Below are 16,825 nucleotides of genomic sequence, written 5' to 3' on the forward strand. Positions count from 1 at the left end.
TAAATGCTACTCTCTCTCTCTCTCTCTCTCTCTCTCTCTCTCTCTCTCTCTCTCTCTCTGAGCTTGCAAGTCATCCTACTGGTCGATCTTGGTGGGCAAGTCAGTAGGCTGGTGGGCTAATGGGTGGGGTAGGCATGGTGTGCGGGATGTTTGGGTGGATAGGTGGGTCGTTGGGTGGGTGGGTGGGTGAAGTAACTTAGTGGATTGGTGTGCAGAGGGAGGTGGATAATGTGGGTGGGACCTTGAGTGGTGAGCAGTGTGAATGTTGTGTTGATGGGTGGGTGGGTGAATGGGCAGTGTGGGTGGGTGGGTGGATGGACAGTGGGGGGTGGGTGAGTGAGTGGGCAAGGTAAGTTAGTGCTAGGGATGGGTGTGTGGGTGGGCAATGTGGATGGGTAGACAGGGTGGGTGGGCAAGTGGATGGACAGAGTGAGTGGTGGGGGGGGGGGGGCGTGCGGGATGAGTAGAGAGTGTGGCTTTTGTGGTTGGGCTGTGGGGTAGAATGGATGGGGTAGATGGGTGGATGGATGTGCGGCTTCTCTGATAACAAGGCAAGTTGCTAGACTGCCTTAAAGGTACTGGACTACGATTGTCTAGCCTCGAGTCTCTATACCTGGGAGGAGGTAGCATATGACCAGTTGTTACCGTTCTATGCCCTTCTCACTTCATCTTGCCTCGACTACTGAGATGCCCTTTCTTATCATTGACTGATCCCGCATTTTTCAACCCTTTCATTGCTGTTGTTCCAGTTAAGTATTTTATTCGGAGTAAGACCAGATTTTGTTCAACTGAAAGAAATCCTAGCACTTAGAGTCTTCAGAAAATCAATATAAATTACTTTTTTTCAGCTGCTGGTACTCGAAGAAAATTTATTAGGCGAACTCCTGACGATTTCGTCCCCTCGAGTTAATCCTACCTGCCACGAAGTTGAAAGAGGGAGTCCAAAGCTTTTTTACACCCGCGCCCACGAAGCGACCATGAATCCCTTCTTGTAGCTGTATGCTCCTTATTTAGTTCACACATTTTGTTCCGTCACTATCCACACCTCACCAGTCGGCAGGATATTTATTGCATGACAGTCCCCGTCTCTCAATCATTATTTTCTACTCCTGTCTATCGTCATAATTATGTCCTTCCTTCCATTACATCTTTCAGTGTGCTCTCAACACTGGACAAGGAAGAATTTACCTCATCTACGAGTAGCTACCTCATTCGGGGTCTGCCAACAGGTCTTCTTCCAGTCGGCGTCCAGTTTGAAAACCTCTTTGAGAATCTCTCTTCCGTCCTTTCTGCATGTCCAAACCGCATCATCTTGGACTCCCCAACTACTTTCAAAATTGACTCGATGTTCATTTCTCTTCTTTTATCCATAATTCTCAACCTAACCATTTTTGGAACTCCCTTATTTAATTCTTAACAGATTTGTTTCCGCGGCTTGTATTTTCGATTTCATCTTTGAGATAATGGCCCACGACTTCGATCCATACTGAAGAATTAGTCTTAATATTGTTGTGTATGTGATGGTCTTACATTTGGCTGGAACATATCTATCATTATTGGGTATAAAGCTTGTAAGTTTGAATTATATTTACTAATTCTGTGGTTTATTTCTTGTTCTTGTAAGTTATCTTCATTACATTTTACTCCCAGATACTAATAACTTTTTTCTCTTTTCAGTTGGTGGTTGTGTATAAATAGATTCCAGTAATGATAATTTCTGTGGCTCTTCATTACTTCTGTTTTGTTTTTATTTATTTTCATTTCCATTTTTTTTTTCAGTGCATTGTTCCAGTTACTTATTGCAACCCGCATTGTTGATTCATCTGATGTTGCCATAACTATGTCATCTGCATATATCATACTTGTCACTTCATTCCGATTGTTAACATCCCTCAAACATTTATCCGTAGAGAAAATAAACAGCAAAGGAAAAAGAACTCCTCCCTGCCTAACTCCAGTCTTAACTTCATACCAGACTCCATCACTTTCTCTCCCTTTAAGATGATCTTTATAACTCTGATTAGCTTCTTATTTATTTATTAGTATTCATCTTCGAGCACTCTCCAAAACTTATTTCTATTTATATAGTCAATGGCCGTTTCGAGATCAACAAATGTTAGTATCTTTTCCTGATTCTGCTCCCATGATTTCTCAAACAATGTTTCCAGTACAAAAACAAGGTTGTTAGTGCTTCTTCCGAAACGAAACCATGTTGACTATTATCTAGTTTATCTTCTGCTATGTCTTTCAATTTCTTTTCAGTTATCCCTCTTAAGTCTTTTCTTTATGCCGTAACTGGGATATCCCTCAGTAATTTCCACTTTCTTGTTTCGAGCCTCTCTCTCTCTCTCTCTCTCTCTCTCTCTCTCTCTATATATATATATATATATATATATATATATATATATATATATATCACAGGTTTTGTCCAGTCTTCTGGAATCATCCCCTCCGTCCAAGTAGTGTTGAAAGTATGTTAACCAGTCTAATACTTCTGGTTCCACTTCCTTAATCATTTCAGTAAACAATCCATCATGCCTTTTAGCTTCGCCATGTGTCATAGATTTCAGTGCATGGACAACCTCAGACCTATCATTTGGATTTGCAGTTATATCTTCATCATCATCTTCCTCACCAACCACACGATCCTCAATATTCTCTGTAACTATCAATAGATTATTAAAGTATTCTCACCATCTTAGAGCAATATGTCCTGCATCCAGTAGTAGCTGTGTACCTTCGTTCCATATTAAATATGACTGCCCTGTGTCTCCCTATAACTTTTGACAATGTTGCAAAGAAGCTTCTTGGTTCCTGACAGATCTTGTTCCAGGTCCCGTACATTATTTTCTCATTCACGTTCCTTTCATCTCTTTGTCATTCCACAGTTGCTTCGTGACATGACATACTCTTATATTTCGTTCAACCATTAAGTTTTCTTCTTTAATCCATTGACCATTTTGATTTGAGTAGTCCTTAAAATGTTCCATATAATAACCTTTTCAGCCACTTCTGGTATCATATCCGAGATCTTATCCTTCAGTCGTCTCAAGCGCTCCTCTTCCTTACATAACATGGATGGATATTTTCTCGTCAATCATGACGCTTGTACAATCATGCCTTACGGTGTATTATAATGACGGAGCATTCATGGTCCTGTAAAAGGGTATTTTGTGTGAATTTTGATCGTTTCTTATGCCAGCCCTTCTTCAACACCCATCTATTTCTTTCTTCTTGAGCTATATGATTAGGGCGAGGGCGTAGCTAGGGTTTTAAAGATAGGGCGGCCTAGTTATGGTATGGCCCAAGGAAGACCCTTCTGAGAAGGCTGGAAATAATCCCTCGGAAATTTGAGGTGGCCAGGCATATCACAAGGGAGGTCAGTGTCACCCTGATCACCCCTCTGGCTACGCCACTGCTCTAGAGCTAGAATTATTGCTATACATACTGTGTCATACCCATCTTTACGAGGTGCGCCACTCATTAAAAATTGCACAGTCTCATTACTTGCGTATTGTCAGAACCACTGATTGCAGAAGCACCATGACTGCACAGTAATTTTGACCGTGAATGGTGGAGTTACACTTGGCGAACGAACGTGAACAAACGCTGTCGAAAAAGCATTCCCGAACCTTCGCATATAATGTATATCCAATCACTCACGGCCCTGTGAGCATTCGTTCATGTCCCTGGACGTCAGTATAGTAATAGAAGTAGGCTTCCTCCACCCCAAACTGGTGGTTTTATATACTGACTCACAGATCGTCCAGTGGCTCATGTCAAGCTAGTCCCTGACATTTTGGAGCACCTCTTTCTCCTTGCTTCACTACCCTGGTGCTTTCGCCGTCAGTGGATCCCCTCACATGTAGGCATCCATGGTAATAAAACTCCAGCACGTTGGTAACCGTGGCACCTGATCCTGTCGCAGTCTCTAACCTCGCACGTGGTGCCTGCATGTCGTAATGGAATGCAATCCTTGTGACTGCCCTTCCTGTCTTTCACCTGGGGCGTTTTCACACTAACTTCTCTTCACATCCTTGGGCTCGCCATTCGCAGGGATGCTGATGTTGCAATTAGCATATTGCGGTTGGGCTACTTGGGCCTCGCAAGTCACCTGTTCCGTTATGGTATGATAGAGTACCCATGATACCAATGGTGTCCCTGGGTTGAAGGGACCGTGGAACACTTCCTGTTGTGGTGCCCAAGATTCCACTTCCTCCGCACACCCGAGAAACCTCCTGGCATCTCTGGGAGTTTTCTTCCTCCCTTCACATCCTGTTGGGAAAGGGGGGGGGGGATAGTGATGAGAACCCTCAGACCGGTCAGTGCTTTTTAAAGAAACATTGCCATGTGAAAGTATTATTTAATCGAAGATTCTTTTTTTAAGTAGCAGCCAGCATGATTCTGTCATATCCCTAGCTTCATCAGCTTCCATAGATACCATGTTTTTACATACGAGAACATTTACCATACTGTATGTGTCCACATTTTTGGCCTACCATGCCTTCTTCCTCCTTTAAACTCACACACTGTACCACTCTGTTTACAATACACCAGTACTTTCCATATGACCATACAACACAACATCCCAAATCCGAATATTCATTTTCCAAAAACCTCCACTTTCCAAAATATTTTTAAATGCAATAGGTGGGTGTTAATGTTCTCTGACCTCACACAGTCGGGGCTTATTTGAAGAAAGTTTATTTGTGAACAAGTGTAGCAGCGGATGACATATTACTAAAACGAGGTACTCCTATACATTTACTGGTCATGGTACTGTGTGTTATTTTTTTATATACGATTTTCTCATTGTTATCCCTATGACTCCACTTTCCAAAATATTCCATTTTCCGTAAAGCCTTTGGAACCAAGCATTTCGGATTTGAAAGTTTGTATTGTGCCATCTAAGCCCTCTCTTCAACCCTACTGGCAAAAGACTTCAGTGTGGGGTCAACTAAAACAGCATCATTCAGTCCTCTTGCTAAAACTCCATCATTCAATCCTCTTGCAACCTCCACACCGAAACCATCATAGCACCATCCGCTTTCCTTCCCGCTGCGTCTTTTCTTTTTATAGCATTTTCACATTTGTCTGTTTGCTGTTGCTCCACCCAAGTACTCGTACTAAAATTAATATTTCTCCATTCACTAGCACATCATCCCTGAGAGTTATCTTCTCTCTCAGTGACCATTACTTTACTGTTATCATTATTTATTTTAGGAGAACACAGTATAGTACTTCTTCTTCATTTAACAATACAGTACCAGTAAAATGAGGAGGCGGTGGCTGAATCGGTAGAGAGGCGGCCTGCAGTCCTAATGGACCCAGGATCGAATCCCGGCTGGGGGCAGGGAACAGTTTAAGGAATTGAATATCCTAAAAAGCAGACTTTCCTGATCTGCTAGATGACCCGCCGACATGTCGTACAAATACCCCCGCTAATACCAATACACCAATCCTGTATGAGACAGCTCTAGCTTGTATTCCATATGGATGGTGGGTGTTAGCGCCGAAGTGGTGACATGTGGAGGTGTAGGAGGACTACTGGGCCTTGGGATAGGTCACTACCCTCGAGAAATAGGCCCTGAAGCCTTTGCCCAGAGTCGGACACGTAAAAAAAAAAAAAAAAAAATGCGTTTTGTGTGCGCGTGACGAGCGAGTAAACGTTTGTACATATTCCTATCATCATAGTTTCGTCTTGGTGTAAACTTTCAGCATTTCTGGTGAGGTAGCTGAACAATAACACATGAATAATTGCACTAAAATATTTACTTTCTTGCGTTTTTTCTCTGGACGTGCATATTGCGAGGCGCCGTAGCATTTATCACAAGCGCAATATTCACAGCTCTGCTCCCGACTTGCCGTGTTAACGAGCTGCGTCGTTAAATGTTTGACTATTGATAAAATGATAAAATTCAGAAATGGGGCGATTACCTTTGCTGATTTCATCCCCTAAACATAGAAAAAACGTTCATCCAAAATTATGAGCGCAATATCCGATTTTTAATTGTTAGAATTCATGCAAGGAAACATAGTGTTACAACAGGAAGTCTTTTTTAATTCGATTTCATAGTGGAGCATGTCAGTTGAAGCCCTCGGTACATTCCCTTGGAGAGCTGGGGATTCCAAGCGGTTTCTTTAGTCTCATGAGTAAATACAGTATGTAGCTAAAAATAAAATCTATTGAATGTATTTACTACCTGCTGAAAGAACCAATTCTCCATCTCACATTGTAGAAAAGTTATTATCATCTAGAAACCATCGCGGTCGGGTCGGGTCGGGCCACTCATTTCTTAACTGAACGTAAACATCGCTTCGCTCGCTGCTCTCCCTCGCTCATAATCATCTGCAAATAACAGAACAGGAAGTTTCCAAACACTGCCCTTTCATAAGTACCGCTCCAACATCCACTGACGTACATTATAACACTTTTATAATATCATCCATATACAGATTGAATAGCCTGGAGATATGACACATCCCTATATCAGTCCAACATTCAGATAGCAAATTCACTCAGTTCACCATCCACACGCACTGCAGCCTTAGCGTCCTCGTAAGTACTCATCACGGCATTCAGCGCGTCCCATTTACCCCGAATGTTCTTAATATTTTCCACAATCCATGTCTGTCCACTCTATCATATGCTTTCTCCAAAGCAATGAAGGCCATATACAACTTATTTCCTTTCTCTAGAAACTTTTCCACTAAAGACCTTAGGATGAATATCTGATCCACACAACCTCCTCCCTTCGTAAAACCTCTCTGTTTTCAAACTAATTCCTATGTTATTTCTCTAACTCAGTCAATAAGCATTCTACCATATACATTTCCTATTACACTAGGAGGACAAATGCCCCAGTGATTGCCACACTTCTTTTTCCCCTTTTCCATTGTACAGGGGAATAATTATACCTGACTTTCATTCCTCCGAAACTCTACCTTCCATCCAGGCCAATCTGCACATCTTCCATATCCATTCTACTACTGCCACTCCACCATGCTTCAGCATTTTACCACACACTCCAATTCCTGGGCCTTTCCCCATTTTGACTTTTTTCATTGCTTCCACTACCTCCATCCTACTGATCTCTTTCTCCCCTCTCATCTCCCTCCTCCTCCCAGCCATTACCCAGCCACTTATACTAACATTACTTTCATTCTCTATGTTTAACAATTCCTTTGTGTCCGCTCTATCTGCTCACTTATTCTCCTTTCTCCACTATCAGTCTACCGTTAACTTTCATCCCCCTACTGACTGCTTTATCACCCTGTCTAACTCTCTTTACCTCCATCGAGAACATTTTCTTACACTCTGTCCACTTTACACTTAAATTCCTTCCAGATTCCTCGTCCACTCTCCTCCTACTCTCTCTCATACTAATCTTTACACCTATCTCTCCCACCCTACATATAACTCTCTATGCCGTCTGTCAGCTTCCTCCATGCCTCTGCTTCTCATCCACTCACTATAGGCTTTCTTCATTTGCGCCACAGCTTGTCTCACCTCTTCATTTCATCGTGCTGTTTCTTGCACCCCCTTTCGACTTTCTTCACCCCAAACACCACCTCACACGCTGCACAGATTTCTTCTGTGAATATCTTGCACACATCTTCCACGTCCCCCAAATGCTCTAAATCATGTTTATCCAATCTCTCCTCCACTTCTCTCTTATACTCTACCTCATTTTCATCCTCTTGCAACCTTTCCACCCTCCTTGCATGGACTGCTTCCTCCTGCCTTTCTCTCCTATTTATCCATCGCATTTGTACCTTGACTTTCACCACCACCAGGTAGTGGTCAGAAAGTCCTTTCCTCCAACCTATGAATGCTCTCGCATCAAGTTCATACCGTCTCATTCTGTCATCCACACACACATAGTCATTGCATTCCGTTCATTCAGTTCACCACCCACCCTTCTCTGTTTTCATGGTTTTATTATTTTCAGTTAGGTGTTACTAAACGACGGTCAAAATCACAGGAAACACTAGGAAACGTTTTGACATCAGTAAATAAAGATTTGTTTCTTGTCTATGCCATGTCCACTGATGGCTGTCTTGGTGCTGATATAATGTATTCATAGTTACGAGGCTTTAAACTAAAAAAAAAAAAAATGTTATTCTATCCCCTTCCGCATTTGTCTCCAGCACAAGTAGCTCCAGTGACACTCAGTTTCCTCTAACTGTCGTCCGAAACGCCCCGTTTCAGTCACTATTTATGTCATTTTCTGGATACGCTACTGTTCCAAAGGTTTCCTGCAGTTGATTGTAAAATTTCTCTTTTCCATTTAAAGGTTTGTCTTTTCGAATCGTTTTCAAATACCGCATTCTTGGTTTATGTAACTTGTTTTCGGGGTTATAATTTTCATAACGCGATTTGAGACAAACTGCAAGTCCTGAAGCAGCCCAGATTTCTTTTTTCTCATAGCTTGGATTATTGGATCAACAGCACGGCCGGATCTGGGGCAGGGCTCAAAGGGCCGCGGCCCAGGGCCCCGCGCTTTTCAGGGGACCAGTGCTGACTCAGTGATTACAATGAATTATGGTAATTGCTTCCTTTGCCCTAGCATAACATAATCCGGCTACATACCTAGCTAATAATAAATCAGTGAACAATCATATTAATAATCATGTCAGAAAAACAAAGTACTTATATGAAAAAGATATGTAAGTAAACGAGCAAACTATACGGTACTAAACATATTTTGAAGCAAGGTATGCCACCAACTGCAAGGTCTTCTACCAGCCTGGTGTCTGTACCTGGTAGCAGTTGACTGATGTCATCTGTAACTTACACCCTTCTACCCAGGCCGAATAATGTATTGGCTGCGGCCAACAACAGCGTGTTTTTATTATTATATATCGGCATCCATTGACTGTTTATGTTCTTCCCTGATTATTAGTAGCCCATACCAACATCTATGTGCCTATGCGTCAGCATGTTTAAATTCATTTGTGAATTTATTATATAGAAGGTGACTAGGTGTTAGTTGCTTGAACATTGCATTTGATTGTACTGTAGGTGTAGCCTTTGTGTGAATCTGCTTGAGCCATGACGGGACGTGAACGTGATCGAACGACATTAAATACCGTCTGGTGTAGCCAAACGAACGCAAAGCATTGAAGCTGCAAGTGAGCAGAACAAGCTCCCTAAAATCACAGGTTGGCTTAAGAGTACGACAGTAACGGTTGGGTTATCTCACACTGAACATGATAACAACGAAGTCGAGAAGGAAACCAGAACTACTACTACGTCAGCATTACCTGCTACTGGTCCTGTTGCTGGTTCAAGTACTGCAGTTAGCGAACTCAGGGGTGATGAAGACGCAAATGATTCTACTGCAGAATGTGGTCCAGGAGAAGACAGAGAAAGGGCTGAAGATTATGAAAAAGACATTGGCCTCTGGCCAGAGCAACTACCTGAGGAGTTCAGAAGCTGCTGGATCGAGAAGGGTAATGCAGAATGTCGTAATGTAGAGAGTGACTACAAGAATTCTGCTGGCCGGGACGAAAAAGACTCGTCATTGTAAAAAAAAAAAAAAAATGTTTAGCAGAAAACAACGTTATATGGAGATGAAATCGATCTCAGCTGGCTTTGCTATTCTGAAGAGACCGGCCATCTGCTCTGTTTTACGTGCCGTCGGATGTCACACACTAAAAGTCGGTTTACTTCCAGATTCCAAGACTGGAAACACGCTAGGGAGTCAATAGAAGGGCACAGCAAGTCAGATCAGCACAAACAAGTAGTATCTAGCTTGTCCAGTAGAAAATCTTTGCTAGGGTGCGTTAACGCGGGGCTAGTTCGTCAGTACGTCAGAACGGCATTACTAGTACGAAGTGCAACGACGACGGCGCGTCGATGTCCTCATGTTTCTATGTGAACGTGGTCTGGCTATCCATGGTGACGATGAGGTGATAGATTCTGTGCATAACGGAAATTACCTGGGAACGATGGCGCTTCTTAGCAAGTACGGCACTTCCAACGCGGACGTCTCAACAAACATGCCAACCAGGGGAATGGTCACGTAAACTACCTCTCATCGACAGTATGTAACGAACTAATCAATGTGCTGGGTGGGAAAGTGATGCGTGCCATTGTAGCAGAAGTTCAGGGGGCCAGATATTGCTATATATCAGTGGACTCTACTCAAGACGTGTCGCACATGGACCAGCTATGTCTAACTATCCCATACGTGATGCCAGAGGGACGTTCGTACCATTATTATACTAAATCATTTCGGAAAGTAGATCGCAAAATTATTGCTGGATTTTCTGTAAACGAACAAAACACCGATCTCTGTCTGTCGCGGTCAATCGTATTACAATGCCAGCAACTTGTTTGGAAAATACTACGGCATTTAGACGCACATAAAAAGTCATTGTGGATTTGCCTAGTTTATTCCTTGCATGGCTTATTCTCTGAGCCTTGTCGAGATGTGTGCTGCTAGATGCTGCACGGCTGCTGTGACTATGTTTGGTATGATTCAACGGCTGTATGTTTATCTCGTGAATCTGTTGTTGGCGAAAACATGGACATATGCTGAAACACATGCTAGGTGTCAAGTGCTTTCAGATACATGGTGGTCGGCCCAAGCAGATGTTGTAGAGATGCTGACCGATGACCACCAGCAGAATATCATGGTACTACCCCTGGGGGTAGGGGGGTTTCAAGAATAATCCCCCAGTATCCCTGCTTGTCGTACGAGGCGACTAAATGGGTTGGTGGTGGGTTAGTGCCCCACCCCGTAAAAAGAACTAACTAAAAAAGCAAACAAAGCGCCTCGGACCCGGACGGACCATACGTTGACGACTAAGGAACGGACAGAGGACATTCTTAGGGTGGGAACATGGAATGTGAGAGGAGTGAATGATGAAGTGAAAGAGAGAGAGATTGTTCAGGTGCTTGAGGATGCAAAAGTGGATATATGTGGATTGACTGAAACTAAATGGAAAGGTGAAAGGGTGAGAGAATGGGAATATGGTTCAGGTATATGTGCGGGAGTCACTGAGAATGAGAGGGCAAGAGAGGGAGTATGTCTGATGATAAGCAAGAAGTGGAAGGAAAATATAAGAGAGTATGGAACAGTGGGTGCAAGGATTGTATGGGTGAGGATGAAAGTAGGTATACAAGCATGGGCGATTGTATGTGTGTATGCTCCAACAGAGGATCGAGTGGCAAGAGTGAAAGATGAGTTTTGGGCGAATGTAGAAGCATGTATGGACAAGTCTGGGAGGAGCGAGAGAGTGCTGTTGATTGGAGACATGAATGGCAAAGTTGGGAATGTACGAGTGGATGGAGTGGTTGGTCAGTGGGGTGTGCCAGCTTAAGTAGATGGGAATGGTAGTGCTTTGGTGGACATCTGTGCTTGTAAGGGGTTGGCAATAGCCAACACCTACTTTCGTCATAAGATGATCCACCGGTATACATGGAGAGTGATGAGGAGGATGGATGGTGAACTTGTTGAACGAAAGGCAATGATAGACTACGTGTGTGTGGATGAGCGAATGAGAAGACAAGTGTTGGATGCAAGAGTGTGGAGAGGGTGGGGGAATGGAGTCTCGGACCATCACTTAGTGATGGCCAAGGTAAAGATGCAAAGAAAGTGGTTGAGGAGGCGAAGGGGAAGACAGGAGGAAGCAGCTCCTGTGAGAAGAGTGGAGAAATTGCAAGATAGTGAGAAAATGACAGAGTATAAGAGCATAGTGGAAGAAAGATTGGGAAGGTATGAGCTAGAGCAGATGGAAGAGGTGGAAGACGTATGTAAGATATTCACGGAAGAGATAGGCGCAGCGTGTGAGGCGGTTTGTGGAGTGAGGAGGAGATGCAAGGGTGTGCAAGGGACAGCATGGTGGAATGATGAGGTGAAACGAGCTGTGGAACAAAAGAAGAAGGCATATGGTGAATGGTTGGCGAGTAGAGGTAGGGGAGAAGATGAGAGAGAGAAGAGAGAGGTATATGTGAGCAGGAGAAGGGAGGTTAAGAGACTGGTGAAGGAAAGTAAGAAGAAAGTGGATGAAGAGTTTGGGAGGAATCTGAGTGTGAAATGGAGGGAGAGTAAGAAATTGTTTTGGAAGGAGGTAAAGAAAGTAAGGCAGTGTGAAAGGGGAAATAATAGGGGAGTGATAAATAGGAATAATAGATTGTTAGTGGAGAAGAGAGAGAAATTGAGGAGATGGAAGGAGCACTTTGAGGATTTGTTGAATGTAGAGAGTGAGAGCAGTGTGAGTATAAGTGGTTGGGGAATGGCTGGGAGAAGAAGAGATGAGAGGAGGGAGGAAGAGATCAGTAGGGCGGAAGTAGTGGAAGCGATGAAGAAGATTAAGCTGGGAAAGGCCCCAGGAATTCATGGAGTGTGTGGTGAAATGCTTAGGTATGGGGGTGAGATTGTTGTGGAGTGGATATGGAAGTTGTGTAAATTGGCTTGGGAAGAGGGAAGGGTTCCAGAGGACTGGAAATCAGGTATAATTGTTCCTCTGTACAAAGGAAAAGGGGAGAGAGAAGTATGTGGTAACCATAGGGGTATTTGCCTTCTTAGTGTGACTGGTAAAATATATGGTAGAATACTCATTGATAGGGTTAGGCATATGACAGAGGAGCTAGTTGGAGAAGAACAAGGGGGATTTAGGAAGGGAAAAGGGTGTGTAGATCAGATATTTGTTCTAAGATGTTTAGTGGAGAAGTATCTAGAGAAGGGAAGGAAAGTGTATGCTGCCTTCATGGACTTGGAGAAAGCTTATGACAGAATAGATAGGCAAGGTATGTGGAAGGTATTAAGAATATATGGAGTGGAGGGGAAATTGTTGAGTGCTGTAAAGAGTATGTACGAGGGAGCTAGGGCTACGGTGCGAGTGGATGGTGAGCTGAGTGAGTTCTTTGATCTCAATGTGGGACTGAAACAGGGGTGTGTGATGTCTCCATGGCTGTTTAATATATATATATGGATGGGGTTGTAAAGGAGGTGCAAGGTAGGGCAGTGGATGTGGGGGTGGCTCTAATGAATGAGGGTGAGATTTGGAAGCTTCCGGTGTTGCTGTTTGCTGATGATACAGTATTGTTGAGTGAAGATGAATGGGAGTTGCAAGGTTTGGTGAATGAATTTGGGACAGTGTGTAGGAGGAGGAAGCTGAAAGTTAATGAAAACAAAAGTAAAGTTATGGTGTTTGAGAGGAATGAAGTCACAGTGTGCAGTGAGGTTGGATGGTGAGGATATGGAGATTGTGAGTGCATTCAAGTACTTGGGTAGTGTGATGAGTAAGGATGGAACTTTGGGGGATGAAGTACATGAAAGGGTACAGCAGGGAAGGAAGGTTGTTGGTACACTGAAAGTAGTGATGAGAAATAGGGAGGTGAGTATGGAAGTTAAGAAGTCACTGCATGATAGTATTGTGATCCCTACCCTGACGTATGGAAGCGAGGCGTGGACCTTGCAAGAGGGGAACAAGTCAAGAGTGAGAGCAGTGGAAATGAGTTACTTGAGAGGAGCATGTGGAGTGACATGGAGGGACAGGTTGACGAATGAAGAAGTGAAGGAACGGTGTGGGGTGGATGTGGATGTGGTTGAGAAGATTAGGAGAAATACACTGAGGTGGTTTGGACATGTGGAGAGAATGGAGAATGAAAGACTGACTAAGAGGGTGTATGTAGGTGAGGTGGAGGGAGGGAGAGGGAGGGGTAGACCGAGGATAAGGTGGAGGGATGGAGTTGAGAGGTATATGAGGGAGGGGGGGGTGAGTTGGGGGGAGGGTAGTCAAATGGTGGGTGACATATTGCCTTGGAGGCGTTTTGTCTGCGGCCACCCTTTGCGAGATTAGGGCGTCGGGCTATAGATAGGTAGATAGATAGACGATCATCTAAACGCAGACGCCAGATGTGAGGCATCTGCTATTTTGAAGGAACTGGAGAAACTTGAGACGGTGATTCTATGAGTAACATGGTAGGAAATTCTGAAGAGAATCAACGCGACAAGTCAGCGGTTATAGAAGCCGAGCCTCGATCTGAACACACACACACACACACACACACACACACACACACACACACACACACACACACACACACAAAAATACTACTCGAGTCACTGAAAGGATTCGTACTGGATCTGCAGGAATGGTTCGACGACTATGAACAGATCGCTATTGAACAATGTGATCATAGCGTATATGATCAGGGACGTGTTCGAAAGAGGAAGCGACATCACAATGAAGTAGACAGCGCAGATCAGGACACTCATCTACCACCCAGAAGGAGAGATTCAGGACCACGTCCTGCATATCCATCATTGATCAGCTATCAACGTCACTATGAGATCGCCTCAGGGCTTATGAAACATTCCAGCAAACGATTCGCCTTCTTTCAGATAATGACCATGCAGACAGACAAGCTTCGGGACCACGCTGCCGACCTGCTCAATAGTTATCCCATTGACCTGGAACCTTGTCTGGTTTCGGAAATTGTACAGTGCATTACCACTCCAGCCATTTCTCAAGACGATGCAGACAGAAGACTCTGAAAAATGGTCAGAAACGAGTACGTTTTCCACAATACATAGATGTGATATGGTGGTAGCGTTCGCCAACGTGGAGATAGCACTACGTATTTACCTGTCAGTGTTTGTGACGAACATCTCGAAACTGAAGAGGATCAAGAACTCTGCGTAGTATCATCGGCCAAAATCGCATGGGATCGCTGTCCATACTGAGTGCTGAACACAAACCTATTCAGAATAGTTAGCACACTTGCGCGATTCAGAGCCAGAGGAAAAAAAAAAAAAGTTTTCAGTGTCTCGCAGTTTCAGAGTTTGTAGTTATTCAGTCAAGTATATGTTTATTTTCTCTATGCCATTAATTTATCCGATAGTAGTGTGATATTCTAATATTTATCAAAGGAGTGTTTTCAAACACGAATGTTTTGTCACGCATAAACGATAGTTTTGCTTTTGCCAAGCCTAAGGTGCATTTACATGTGGATACTTGTATAATACTGTATATGACTAAAAATGGACCTGTGTGCTGCAGCCCTGACAACCAGGCCCCGCGTACTTCTAGGGCCCCACAACACTTAAATCCGGCCCTCTGATCAACAGTATGCAGAACCGATAGTACAATGAGTAATGCGATTATTTTCGCCATTATTGCAACCCCCAAAGCAAGCAAACTTTCGGGTGACAGCTGTAGCTTAGCGACAACACTGTGCATGCAGTGGGGACACAAAAATCCAACTGTGAGGCTTTGCTACGTTAGATAGTCCAGCGTTTATAAATCGCTTCATGCTGTGCATTCTTTGTCATGGCTAATAAAATGCCCGCGACCGGACCTTCCGCCCCGCCACCCCCCACACCACCACCGGGCCACCACCACCCCACCACCCGAGGAGGAGATAACGGTTAGTGACCCGGGACAAGAGGGTCATCCGACCACTACTGACCTGGGCCCCTTCTCCCCGCAACTACCTCAACACCAGGTGAGCCCAGACCCGCAACAAGTTACACGGCGGGTTAACCCTCGACAGCAGTGAGGTGCGACTGATACGTCAGTCCCTCGTAGTCTTGTGGTGACGACCACAACTTCACCCCAACGGGACAGGAGGTCCCTAGGTGAGCCACGGGGTGTTTACACCTACTGCCACCGCGAGCCACGGGGAAGTACCTTCCTCTGCCGCAGTAACCCAGGTGAGCCACGAGGGGCTTGTATCCTCTGCCACAGTGAGCCACGAGGGCGTAATACCCTCTGCCACAATCAGGACAGGAGGTCCTTTGACGAGGGAAGAGAGCCCTCTATAACAAATAGGGCAGGAGGCCCAATAGTGGATTGTACGGGGCTCACGCCCCTAGCCGCTCTAAGGGTAAGAGACCCTCACACACCGCCACAATTGGGTCCCAGGACCGATCAACCTGGTGCCACGGCAATTGTAAAGACAAGAGAGAGAGTCGCCTCTGTGCTACCCTCCATAAGTGCAAGAGAGACCACGGCCTCCATGTGTCCTCTAGAGCCAGCTAACTCCTGCAGGAGTAGCCGGACACCACCCGGGGGAGTTACCCCTAAAGTGTCACCTGAACAGAGGCCTGGTCCCAGTCGGGACCTACCTCCTACCTCCGGGAAATTCTTGTCTTCCCCAGGTACCAGCGGGAGACGAGGCCGCAGCCCACACCTGACGGCACGTCCCCCAGTAGACCTCCGCAGCCCTCGGACCCCTAGGCGAGCCCGGCAACCCGTTGACGCCGACCTCCCCCTGCCGCAGACCCTACGACGTCAGGCCCGTCTGCTACACCTGTTTGGCCCCAGTCCCTAGGGCCAACACAGACAGGCCTCCCTTCACAGTGACCAGAGGAGGGCCTACAACAGGTCGAGACCCCAGGCAAGAGGGTCTCCCTGCACCGTGACTAGAGTGAGGACCTACACCTTACAGTGACAAAGTGATATCGCCCCAGAAACTCGGGCAAGAATAGTGACTTTCCCTTTCCTGTAGTGATCCAGTGACAGAGTGAACCAGCGGGATTACACCAAAAAGTGTCCGTAAATACCTTCCCCTAACAAAGACTATAAGTTCCGGGTTCATCCGAGCAGTGCTATCCCAAAGTCCAATCTAGAGTAGTCTCCCCCCTTGTCAGTGTACGTGCGGGCGAGAGTTGCCGCGCCGAGCCTAAACAGTGAACTCTAGTATTCTACCTCCCTTGTTAATTTATAGTAATAATCCCTCCTCGGCTCATCAAGCCCAGACATCTCTATTGCCCCGACACGCTAAGACCTTTTGGACTTTGATACAAGTGAATCCCATCCACTTACGGACTCTTAACCTATTATAAAGCATAATTAAGGAGTGTGT

This window comes from Coenobita brevimanus, chromosome 94 (assembly GCF_032717465.1).
Source record: "Coenobita brevimanus isolate Jiangsu-jjx chromosome 94, ASM3271746v2, whole genome shotgun sequence".
Lineage (NCBI taxonomy): Eukaryota > Metazoa > Arthropoda > Malacostraca > Decapoda > Coenobitidae > Coenobita > Coenobita brevimanus.